This window comes from Capsicum annuum, chromosome 3 (assembly GCF_002878395.1).
Source record: "Capsicum annuum cultivar UCD-10X-F1 chromosome 3, UCD10Xv1.1, whole genome shotgun sequence".
Taxonomy (NCBI): domain Eukaryota; kingdom Viridiplantae; phylum Streptophyta; class Magnoliopsida; order Solanales; family Solanaceae; genus Capsicum; species Capsicum annuum.
The window spans coordinates 135,327,392-135,339,560 of NC_061113.1; positions in this window are offsets into that span (position 1 = coordinate 135,327,392).

The window sequence follows — 12,169 nt, forward strand, 5'->3', positions numbered from 1 at the left end:
CGGTCACAAAGTCCATATTTACCACCTCCCATTTCTAAGTAGGTATACCAAACTTTTGCATCACACCACCAGGTCTTTGGTGCTCTACCTTAACCTATTGGCATGTTGCACACTTTGCTAAAAACCCAGCTATATCCTTCTTTATATCATTCCACCAATAGATTTTCCGCAAGTCGCAGTACATCTTGGTAGTGCTGGGATGAATGAAATACCTTGTGCCATGCTCTTCAGCCATAGTCCTCTACCTCAGATCATCAACACACGAAACACACAATCTACCCTGCAATCTCAACATGCCATCTCCCTCTTGGGACAAAACCTCTACCTTTTGGTCCTTAACTGACTCCTTCAGTCTGACCAAACTAGAATCTCTGTATTGCTTCTCCTTACTTCCAAAACTAAAGAGGATTTGGAACTACTCTGCACCAAAGTAGTTCCCTCAGCTGAATCAATTAACCTAACACCTAATCTAGCCAAATAATGCCCATCGTGAGCTAACTCTTTCTTACCTTCCTCTACATGGGAAACACTACCCATAGGCAATTTGATAAGGGCATCTGCTGCTACATCGGCCTTGCCCGATGATACAACATACTCATATCATAATTTTTTAACAACTCTAACCACCTCCTCTAGTTAAGATTCAACTCCCTCTGAGTAATTACATATTATAGGATCTTATGATCAGTAAACACATCAACATGGTCACCATAAAGATAGTGTCTCTAGATTTTCAAAGCAAAGACCACAGCAGCTAACTCAAGATCATAGGTTGGATAATTCTTCTCATACGGCTTTAACTGTCTAGAGGCATAAGATATAACTTTACCTTTTGGTATCAACACACAACCCAAGCCAACTCTAGAGGCATCACAATACACTGCAAAACCATTTGTACCATCAGGCAAAGTCAACATAGGGGCTAAAGTAACCTGAGTCTTCAACTCTTGAAAACTGTTCTCACAGGAGTCTGACCAGTGGAACTTAACTTTCTTTTGAGTCAACTGGGTCATGGGAGACGCAATAGAAGAGAAACCTTCAGCAAAATGACGGTAGTAGCCCGCTAGACCCAAGAAACTTCTAATGTCAAATAGAGAGATAGGTCTAGGATAATTTCTTACAACTTTTGTATTTTGGGGATCAACTCTAATACCTTTGGATGAAATAATATGACCTAGAAAGGCTACAGACCTTAGCCAAAATTCACACTTACTGAATTGGGTGAACAATTGGTGATCTCTAAGAGTTTGCAAGACAACTCTAAGGTGATTCGCATGGTCATTCTCATTACAAAAGTATACAAGGATGTCATCTATGAAGACAATGACAAACATATCAAGATATGGCTTGAACACTCGATTCATGACGTCCATAAAGGTTGCTTGGACATTGGTTAGTCCAAAAGACATGACTAGAAATTCAAAGTAACCATAGTGGGCTTGGAAGGCTGTCTTTGGAATATCACATTCCCTCAGTTTAAGGTGATGATAGCCGGATCTAAGGTCTACCTTAGAGAAATAACTTGCACCTTGTAACTGATCAAACAGGTCATTAATCCTCAGAAGAGAATACTTATTTTTTACTGTGACCTTGTTAAGCTGACGATAGTCAATGCACATACGCAAAGAACCATCTTTCTTTCGCACGAATAAGATAGGTGCGCCCCAAGGAGAAATACTGGGCCTAATGAAACCTTTGTCCAAAAGATCATTGACTTGGTCCTTCAACTCCTTAACCTCTATAGGTTCCACACGGTATGGCAAAATAGAAATAGGATGAGTATCGGGACGATGGTCAATCTTGAATTCTCTCTCTATCAGGAGGTACCCTTGGGAGATCTAGAAAAATATTTGGAACCTCATTAAAAATATCGACTGACTGAATAGTTAAAGCCTCAGACTTAGTGTCTTTGACTATAACTAGGTGATAGATACAACCCTTAGATATAAGCTTTCTGGCTTTGAGATAGGAATAAAATGACTCTTGTGGGATACCGAACTCTCGGAGCACTCAAAATTTGGTTCATTAGAAAACTAAAACTTTAACATACGGTACGACATTCTATAGATGCATAACAAGAATGAAGCCAATCCATACACAGAATAAGGTCAAAATCCACCATGTCTAACTCTATTAAATCTGCAAGTTTGACAATATGAAGAACAGTAATAGGACATTCTCTATACACTTGTTTAGCAACAACTGACTCCGCTACTAGTTCAGAAACTAGAAAGTGCTCAGAATCTTTTTGGGACTTATTTTAAAATTCACAGCTACAAGTGGGGTCACATAAGAGACTTGACCTGGGGTCCAACAACACATAAATATCAAGGAAAAAGACATAGAGCATACCAGTAACAACATTAGGAGAGTCCTCCTCCTCCTGATGGGATGGTAAGGCAAAGAATTTGTTCTGGAACTGACCACCAACAGTTCTAGATGAAGTGGCCTGAGCTAGGGCGAGACGAGGTACAGGATCTAGTGCACAAAAGCCTGTGCCTAAGGTCGGGCATCTATGTTCCCCTTTCTAGCATGAGGACAATCTCTATGTCTGTGGCCCTGCTTACCACAACCAAAACTACCCCTCAAATCTATGAAACACTCACCAGGATGATCCCTTCCACACTTTGCACAAGGAGGATAATAGGGCCTGTTACCAACACTGTTCTGCGACCTAGACATAAAAGACCTGCCCTCTTGCTCCTTCTTTCTTCTAGGTGCGAGAGAACTAGCTGATGAAGGTAATGGCAAAGACAGACATCTATGAAATTAGGGGTGGTTCCCTCCATTAAAGCTAGGCTGGCTAAACTCATGCTGCTCAGATCTAGCCCTATTGTTACCCCTTACTCTATCTCTCTCTAATTTTATCTGCCTCTATCTGTTGGGTACGCATTATCAACCTAGCCAAATCCATATCCCTATGCAGCATCGCAGTTCTACATTCCTTTAGTACAGACCCAGATACACCGATCAAGAACTTGCTCATACTAGCCCAGGTGTCAGAAATCAAATCAGGAGCATATTTGGCCAACTGGTTGAACTTCAAGCAATACTCTTTAATAGTCATGGAGCCCTGCCTCAAGTTCATAAACTCCCCAATCTTTTCCTCCCTCATCTCAAGAAGAAAGAATGCAAAAATATATCCGGGAACACCTGCCAATTCATAGAAGCATCAACATCACCTCTACCCTTCACCCAAGATATAACCCAGTCATAAGCAATGTCCTTCAGTCTGTAGGATACCAACTCAACACTTTCTTCTCAGAAATATGCATCACTAATGTGATCTTTCTCACCTCCTAATGGTACAAATATGGGTCCTCATCTTCCTTTGACCCATAAAACTCTGGCAGATTTATCCGCATAAAATCATGAATCCTAGTCGCAGCTACATCACCTCCCTGCTGATTAGAAACTACAGCTTGGTTATTGGCCTAAACATTAGCAGTGACTAATTGGGCTAATGCCTGAAAGGCTTCCCAAAACTCAACATGAGACACAGTCTCATTCAAAAGATCAACAGGTGAGGGTTGCTCATCATTGTTCCTGTGGGCATTCGCTCTTCGGAGAGGCATTTTCTGAAATAGAAGAGCATGAATTATTAGATTAGAGTGACAACTGTTGGAATGATAGAATCCAAAAAGAAGAAACAACTTTTCCTAAGACTTCTTATAGCCTCTTGTTCATAGATATGGTATGCTACACACCGATGGTCAAGACTCTACTCAACGCGATTTGTCAGACTCCCTAGGACTCCATAAAATCTTAGGCTCTGATACCAAGTTTGTCACGACCCAAAAATGCCTCCCAGGACATCAAACGGTGCTTAAAGCTACACGTAGCCCCAAGCTAATACTTTGAGCCTATTTTTACTAATAAGACTCATTTTAAGATGAAATAATTCAAACACTAGCATAGTCATATCATATAAAGATAGATATAGAGAAAAAACTCGAACCAAATGAACACACTACTGGAATTCTAAACACAATCACAATCTGATAACTAGTCTAACAAAGCCTCTACTAATCCACAAACTAGAGAGCCATTAGGAAAGATTCCAAACTAACTCGAAATAAACTGAAAGTAATAACATAGTGTATCAAATGTGGAAATGTCTGAAGATAGGTCCTCAAATTATGAGGACTCACCACTATAGAAATATAGACAGTGGTACTCGAAAGATAGAGCATCTGTACCAACATTATAAGACAATGTAACTCATAGATGTATATGTGGATCAGCACTTGGGAATGTACTAAGTATGTGGGGGGAATGCTTTTATATAAAACAACATCAATACTTTTTAATCAAATAATGCATGCAATAATTAATGACTGACATGACTCGAATAATTTTAAAATATAAAGCTCATGATTCAAGTAAAATGGATCATGTAACAGAAATCTCGTGAGTCATCATAGTTTAACTTTAAAATTGGTAATCTTCACTTATTTATATTACCTATAGGCTAAAGTAAACTTTAAACAATACTTTCAACTCATTCATATGTCTCATGGAGAGTAAAACTTCTTTAATGCTCAAGAACTCAACTCTTTTGAACTCAGGTACTTGGAATTCGGAATCATATAACTTTGAAACATACTTGAAGGCATTTCATTCACATTAGAAAAATATCTAGTTTCAAGCTTTAGGGAAAAATACTTATATCAAGGAAAAATACTTTTGTCTTAGGGAGCAAATCTACAACTTTGCTATTAGGAAAATAACTTGTATCAAGGGAGGTTCTCTTAACCGACATAAACCATGCGAGCTACATAGAGTCCAACACTTTTTCCTCCTAAGGAAGAGACCCCACGATGGGGAGGAGTATCATACTCTTGCCAGGAAGTATAATCTCAATTTAGTGATCACTTATCTCAGCCTAGGGCTTAATATCTCGGCCTTAGGCCCAAAATCTCAAACATATAGTGGCACGTAGTACTGGGGTAAGAAATCGTAGTAACTTACCCAATTCGGTGCTAAATACTACTCCCTTTAGTTTATCTCGCTCGTCTCATGGAAATCTACTTTAGAATAAACTCATGGTCCATCAAGAACCGACTAATCAAATTTGTAATCTCATGTACTGAAGTGGATTTCAAAACTCCATGAACATTAGGTCAAAACATTTCAGAATAATCTCAGAATACTCAAATCATGGGTGCTTATAGCATAAGAGTTCAAAAAATTGCAATACTCAAGTAGGGATCAATAACCCATAATTAAATCTCAAGTTAAAACTCATCAAAAGCATAATAGATAGCACATATATTCATAAACCATGTAGAAATTTGGAAATTTCACTAATTTGTCTAAAAATCTCAACATACTCATATACTTCAATATCATAAACATTTCAACTATTAATTTCTCGAGGATTAAAATCATGGGGTGTAAACCTAGCTGTAATTTCTCAAGAAAATATGTGAAAAGCATGCCATTAGGATATCAATTCATGGGAAACGTCAAAATATTTCAATCAATAATAATGGGTGAAAAACCCTAATTCAAATTCATGTAAAATCCCATAGATTGTAGAAAATCATAGTTTGAATATACCTTTGGGCCTAAGGATGAAAGGATTACCCATGTTCAAAACCCCACATACCTTAGATTATGAAATTGGATGAACGAGCTTTCTCTAAACTCTTCTTCTTACTCTTGAGAGATTTCTTCCAACCTTTGAACTTGGGGAACTCAAATCTCAACTCAATTTGTAGAATCCATGGTGAGTTCTTGGATTTCTTGGAGAAAGGTTTTAGATTTGATCTTGAGGGAGAAACCCTAGCTCTCTTATGTTTTGGATAATGAATGAAGCCATTTGTTTCACTTGGAATATATCTGGTTGACAAAAGAGTGGAAAGAACGAAAATCCCCTTGTTAAAACGAGTTAAAAATACTGAACGAGGGCTACGACGGTCGAAGCGACGGTCCGTCACAAGTTTGATGGTCCTTCAAATCGTTTGTTGCACGTTGGCCAGAAAATGAACATAGTGCCTCGATGTGACAGTCTCAGTGACGATCCATCACATACCAGATGGTCCTTCATATCATCCATCGCACGTTGGACAGGATGAGGCCACACTACCTCGGCGTGACAGTCCCAGCAATGGTTCATCGCATTATTGATGGTCCATCAATTTGGTCGTTGCACTTGGGATAGAAAAGGGAGTTACTATTTTGGTTGTGACGGTCCGTTGTAGAATCAACGGTATGCCGGATCATCCATTGCACCTGGACGATTTCAACCACTTTCAGTAAAACGGCCATAACTTCTCACCCTGATATCGAATTTGGACGAATTTGGAATTATTGGAAAGCTAATTCAATTTTTTACATAAAAAAAAGTTAAATTTAAGAAAATTCTATAATTTTTAAACACCAATCACTTGGGAAGTATCTTTTCAATCTTTTAGGGCCGAAATTACACTTCACTTGACACACTCTAAGGCTCAGAAGATGAGGGAACTTTGTGGGATCTTACAATATCTCCTTCTTGGAATCATTCATCCTCGAATGTCTCTAGTTAGACTAGGAGCGTAGGAAAACAGAGTACACATAGCAGAAGAAATTTGCTAAACGGCACAAAATCTCTCTAAACTCTTGAATACCTCAGAAATTGCAAGAACTCATGCAAGAATATATACATAGATGAACTTTAGATTAGAAGGGCCAAATTTTGGAAGAATAATACCTTCAGATTGATCTGAACACGCGGTAAAGAGGTGCAGGTACTTGGCTCATATGTCTGCTTCTGCCTCCCAAGTAGCACCCTCAACTGTCTGGTTTCGCCACAAAACTTTGACCAAGGGACCCTCTTTGTTCCTTAGTCTACGGATCTAAAAATCTTAGATTTCAATAGGAACCTTATTCAATGAAATACTATTTTAAATATCAGCACTTTCTAAGGGATTTACTACAACAGAATCACGAATATGCTTTTTAAGCTTGGAAACATGAAAAATAGGATGAACGGCTTACAACTCCACAGGAAACTCAACCTCATAGGCTACTTACCTAACACGGCTCAAAACTCTATACGGGCCAACATAACGGTGACTAAGTTTTCCCTTTTTACCTAACCTCCTCACCCCTTTCATTGGTGAAATCTTAAAGTATACCAAATCACCCACCTCAAACTCAAGATCTCTTCTCGTCACATCGGCATAAGACTTTTGACGACTCTGAGCTGTTTTTAACTTTTCTGTAATCAAATTAACTTTCTCCATACCTTCAAACACTGCATCAAGCCCAATATAACCTACAGGTGATCTACATCTCTTACAATACAAGGCCTCAAATGGTTCCATCCCAATGCTAGTATGGTAACTCTTGTTATAGGAAAATTTTATCAATAGAAAATGGTCATCCCAACTACCTTTGAAATCAAGAGCATATATCCTAAATATGTCTTCCAGGGTGTGAATGGTTCTCTCCGCCTGACCATCTATATGGGGATGAAAAACAGCACTCAAAAGAACTTGGGTACCAAGACCTTGCTGAAACGCCCTCCAAAATTAAGAAGTAAACTCAGTGCCCCTATCAAAAATGATGGATGAGGGAACTCCATGCAGCCTGACTAACTCTTGGATATACAATCTAGCATAATCCTCAGCTGTATATGATGTGTGCACAGGAAATAAATGACCGGACTTAGTCAACCTATCCACAACAACCCAAATAGAATCATGATGACGACGCGAAAGAGGTAACCCAATCACGAAGTCCATATTCACCACCTCCCACTTCCAAGTGGATTTACAAAACTCTTGCATCACACCACTAGGTCTTTGGAGCTCCACCTTAACCTATTGGAATGTTGTACAGTTTTCTACAAACCCAGCTACATCCTTCTTTATACCATTCCTCCAATAGATTTCTCGCAAGTCGCGGTAAATCTTGGTAGTGCCAGGATGAGTGGAATACTGCACGCAATGCTCTTTATCCATAATCCTCTGCCTCAAATCATCAACACACGGAAAACACAATCTACCCTGTAATCTCAACAAGCCATATCCCCTTTGGGAGAAAACCTCTACCATTTGGTCCTTAACTGACTCCTTCAGTCTGACCAAACTAGGATCTTTGTCTTGCTTCTACTTCACTTTAGAAACTAAAGAAGATTTCGAACTACCCTGCACCACAGTATTTCCCTCAGCTAAATCAAGCAACCTAACACCAGTCTAGCTAAATAATGCACATCACGAGATAACTCTTTTTTACCTTCCTCTATATAGGCAACGCTACCTATAGACAATATCTATGGGCATCCGCCACTACATTGGCCTTGCCCGAGTAATACAACACAGTCAGATCATAGTCTTTTAACAACTCTAACCACCTCCTCTACCTAAGATTATACTCCCTCTAAGTAAACACATATTGCAGGATCTTATGATCAGTAAACACATCAACATGTACACCATAAAGCTGGTGTTTCCAGATTTTCAAAGCAAAGACCATAATAGTTAACTCAAGATCATGGGTTGGATAATTCTTCTCATGTGGCTTTAACTGTCTAGAGGCATAAGCTATAACCTTACCTTATTGCATCAACACACAACCCAAGCCAACTCTAGAGGCATCAAAATACACCACAAAACCATCTGTACCATCAGACAAAGTCAACACAGGGGCTGAAGTAAGTCGAGTCTTCAACTCTTGAAAAGTCTTCTCACAGGAATCTGACCGCTAGAACTTAACTTTCTTTTGAGTCAACCAGGTCATGGGAGATGCAATAGAAATGAAACCTTCAACAAAATGACTGTAGTAGTCCACTAGACCCAAGAAACTTCTAATGTCAAATAGAGACATAGGTCTAGGCCTATTTCTTACAGCTTCTGTCTTTTGGGGATCAACTCTAATACCTTCGACTGAAATAATATGACCTAGAAAGGCTACAGACCTTAGCCAAAATTCACACTTTCTGAATTTGTTGAACAATTAGTGATCGCTAAGAGATTGCAAGACAACTCTAAGGTGATTTGCATGGTCATTCTTATTACGGGAGTATACAAGGATGTCATCTATGAATACAATGACAAACATATGGCTTGAATAGTCAATTCATGAGGTCCATGAATGTTGGTGGGGCATTAGTTAGACCGAAAGACATGACTAGAAATTCCAAGTGACCATAGTAGGTTCGTAAGGCTGTCTTTGGAATATCATATTCCCTTACTTTAAGTTGATGATAGCCGGATCTAAGGTCTATGATGATAGCCGGATCTAAGGTCTATCTTGGATAAAAAACTTGCACCTTGCAACTAGTCAAATAGGTCATCAATTCTCAGAAGAGGATACTTATTTTTTACTATGACCTTGTTAAGCTGATGATAGTAAATGCACATATGCAAATAACCATCTTTCTTTCGCACGAATGAGACAGGTGTGCCCCAAGGAGAAATAATAGGCCTAATGAAACCTTTGTCTAAAATATCTTTGAGTTTCTTTTTCAAATCCTTAAGCTCTACAAGTGTCTTATGGTATGGCGGAATAGAATTAGGCCAAGTATCGGGAAGAAGGTCAATTTGAAATTTTATCTCTCTATTGGGAGGTACCACTGGGAGATCTTCCAGAAAAATATCTGGAAACTCATTACCAATATCGACTGACAGAATAGTTAGAGCCTCGTACTTAGTGTCTTTGACCCTAACTAGGTGAAATATGCAACCCTTGGATATTAGATTTTTGACTTTGAGGTAGGAGATAAAATGACTCTTGGGAGATACCATAATCCCAGACCACTCAAAAGTTGGTTCATCATGAAACTAAAACTTTACCACATGGGTATGACAGTCTATAGATGCATAACAAGAATGAAGCCAATCCATGCCTAGAATAAGGTCAAAATCCACCATGTCTAACATTATCAAATCCATAAGTATGACTCTATGAAGAATAGTAAATCTCTATACATTTGTTTGGCAATAACTGACTCCCCTACTGGTGTAGAAACTAGGAAGGGCTCAAAAATCTTTACAGGACTCATTTTGAAATTCACAACTACAGGTGGGGTAACATAAGAGAGACTTGACCCAGGGTCCAACAACACATAAACATCAAGAAAAAAGACACGGAGCATACCAGTAACAACATCAGGAGAGTCCTCCTGCTCTTGATGGGATGGTAAGGCATAGAATCTATTTTGGCTTTGACCCCCAGTAGTGCTAGATAAAATGCCCCAGGGGTAGGATGGGGTAAAGGAGCTGGTGCATTAGTACCTTGTGCCTGAGGTCAGGCATCTATGTTCCCTTGTCTAGCATAAGGATAATCTCTAAGTCTGTGGTCCTTCTTGCCATAAAAAAACAACCCCTCAAATCTATTAAACACTCACTGGGATAATCCCTACCACACTTAGTACAAGGAGGATAATGAGGCTTGTTACCAACACTGTTCTATGACCTAGACATAAAAGATCTGCCCTCTTTCTCCTGCCTGCTTCTATGCATGGGAGCACTAGCTAAGGAATGTGCTGGAATAGACTAACTTCTCTAAAATTTAGGATGGTTCCCTCGATGGAACCTAGGCTAGCTAAACTCATGCTCTCAGATCTAGCCCTCTTGTTACCCCTTACTCTATCTCTCTCCCTAATTTTATCTACCTCTATCAGCTAGGCATGTATCATCAACCTAGCCAGATTTATATCCTTATGTAGCATCGTAGTCCTACACTCCTATAGTAAAAACCTAAAGATATCTATCATGAACTTACATATACTAGCCCGAGTGTCAGAAATCAAATCAGGAGCATACTTGGCAAAGTGGTTGAACTTTAAGCAATACTCCTTAACAGTCATGGAGCCCTGCCTTAAGTTCATAAACTCCTCAATATTTTCTTTCCTCATCACAAGCAGAAAGAATGCAAGAATGCATGTTGGAACACCTGCCAAGTCATAGGAGCATCATCATCACCTATAACCCTCCTCTATAATACAACCCAGTCATAAGTAATGTCCTTCAGTCTGAAGGATGCCAACTCAACACTTTCTTCCTCAGAAACATACATCACTCGTATGATCTTTCTCACTTCCTCAAGGTACAACTGTAGGTCCTCATCTGCCTTAGACCCATAAAACTCTGGCGGATTCATCCGCATAAAATCACGAATCCTAGCCACAGCTACATCACCTCCCTATCGATTAACAACTATAGCCTAGTTATTGGCCCGAACATTGGTGGTGACTGCTTGGGCTAGCACCCGAAAGACCGCCCGAAACTTGGTATGAGACACAGTATCATTCAAAGGATCAATAGGTGGGGGTTTCTCATCATCATTCCTATGGGTATTTGCTCTTTGGAGAGGCATTTTCTAAAATAGAAGAGCACGAATTATTAGATTAGAGGGACAACTGTTAGCACGATAGAATCAAAAAGAAAGAAACAACTTTTCCTAAGACTTCTTATAGAATCTTGTTCATATATGTGGCGTGCTACACACCAATGGTCAAGACTCTACTCAACGAGGCTTATTAGACTCCCTAGGACTTCTTAAAATCTTACGCTCTGATACCAAGTTTATAACGACCCGAAATCGCCTCCCAGGATGTCATACGGTGCTTAAGGCTACAAGTAGCCCCAAGCTAACACTTTGAGCATGTTTCTACTAATATAATTCATTTCAAAATGAAATATTTCAAACACTAGCATAGTAATATTATATGAAGGGAGATATGGAGAAAATACTCAATCCAAATGACCACAATATTGGAATTCCCAACATAATCACATTCTGATAACTAGTCTGACAAATCCTCTACTAATCCATCAACTAGAGAACCGTTGGGATAGGTCCCCAACTGACTCAAAATAAATTAAAAGTAACAACATAGTCTCTTAAATGCAGAAATATTTGAAGATAGGTCCTCAAACCATGAGGACTCACCATTATAGAAATATAGACAGAGGCACTCCAAAGTCACTGACGAGGCTGGGACTGAGCACCTATACCTACATTATAAGACAATGTAGCTCATAGACGTATATATGGATCAACACTTGGTAATATACTGAGTATATGGCGGTGCATTCATTTGTATAAAACAACATCAATACTTTTTAATCAAATCATGCATTCAATAAGTAATGACTCACATGGCTCGAATAAGTGTAAAATATAAAGCTCATGAATCATGTAGAATGGAGCATGTAACACAAATCTCATGAGT